This window comes from Trypanosoma rangeli, assembly GCF_003719475.1.
Source record: "Trypanosoma rangeli strain AM80 chromosome Unknown Tra_15.4_contig_00089, whole genome shotgun sequence".
In the NCBI taxonomy this organism is placed as follows: Eukaryota; Euglenozoa; class Kinetoplastea; order Trypanosomatida; family Trypanosomatidae; genus Trypanosoma; species Trypanosoma rangeli.
Genome location: NW_021705830.1, coordinates 13,162 through 14,609, shown reverse-complemented (window position 1 = coordinate 14,609; position 1,448 = coordinate 13,162). Strand labels below are relative to the sequence as shown.

Below are 1,448 nucleotides of genomic sequence, written 5' to 3'. Positions count from 1 at the left end.
CCGGGTAAAAGATTTTTTTNTTTTTTTTTTTTTTTGAGGGGCGCCACAAGATGCCGGCCGCGCCTCCACCTTTTCACCGTTACTCACACGCCATGGAGAAAACGGGGGCGTTTAACCGTCTGTTGCTGCATTGGGTTCGGGGCGCGTGGTTGATAGTCTTGTGTTGAGGGGATTTTTTTTTTTTTTCACGCCTGTGGGAGAGGCTGAAGGCATCGACTGTTCCCTCACCTGTTCGTTCTTGCTGCTTTCTTGCTTGACTGGATGCTGCGCCTCAGTGGGAAACGGTTCTGTTGGGGGCTACTCCTGTTTCGTGGGAGTGGGAGTGGAGGACGGCCGATGCTTCGGGGTGTGCGCCTTCGCATGTTGTGCCCTCCTTTTGGCTTTTAATAACCCACAGCTGCTGGCAGTGCCGTCTGACTGTCCGTCTGTGTGGGTGGGAGGAGGAGGAGTGGCGGCCCGCATTTTTGGTGGGGCCACCCAACGCATCATCCCCTGCCGCCTCGTTTCCTCCCCAGCCAGACCCCACAATAAGAGGCCGTGTTCTGCTCTTGGGGTGCCAGGGAACACTTCCACTGGGGCTGCTCATGCGAGGCGTGCGCGTGTTTTATTTTCGCAACCTTTTTTGGTGACCGCTGCGTGGCCCTTCGGTGAACGCGCTGTAGACCACTCCTCAGAGAGGGCGAGGCGGCCAGCACTGGGAGAATCTTGGGCGGCGCAACACTGGAAATTTTTGGGCGCTTAAAACGAGCGCGGAAAGATGCGTCTGCGATGGGCGTCGGACTGCGCGACGCACGCTGCTGGCTGGGATTCAGGAATTCAAAAGAGAACGGAAAAAAATAAATAAATGCGCAGCTGCCGCGTGGTTGTCGCGACGGCCAGTTAATTGTGCGACTGCGCACGTCAGCGTCTGCTGTGGCGCCGCGGTGGTGGAAGGGCGTGTCTCCCACTTGACGCTGGCGGCGGTCACTGCGATGATGCCGAGTTGCACGGGACGAGCACACACTCAAGAGGTGAAACTTTTTGCCACGGCTCCACCTGTGCCTTGAAGCTGGAAGCTGACACGCCCCTCGTCCTTCTTTTTTTTTTCTGTTCTTTTGGCGAGTGACGGATGCCGCTGCTGTCACTTTGCTGCCCCACACGCCGTCACACATACGCACACACCCTTTTTTCTGCGATGAGGACGAAACGTCGTCATGGGCACGTGGTGGGGCCGCGTCTTTGTTTGGCGGTGACCCTCCGCAGGCATCGTGATGCTTCCCGCCTATGCCGCACGATGTTTTGGGTGAAGGTTCATGGGTGGCGCTGGAAAGGGAGTAATGGACAGAGTGGCCTGCCTTCGAGCAGTGTGGATGCTCTGCCTTCAGCGGAGTGTAAAGTAAATATGGCGGTGATTTGCCGTCGTGTGGGATTGGGGGTGCCTCTGCGTGTGTGTGCGTGAGGTGTGCGCC

General features: G+C 57.4%; 1 annotated feature.

The window, feature by feature from the left end:
* Positions 1–12: 12 nt before the first annotated feature.
* Positions 13–35: a microsatellite.
* Between the last annotated feature and the right edge of the window lie 1,413 nt (positions 36–1,448).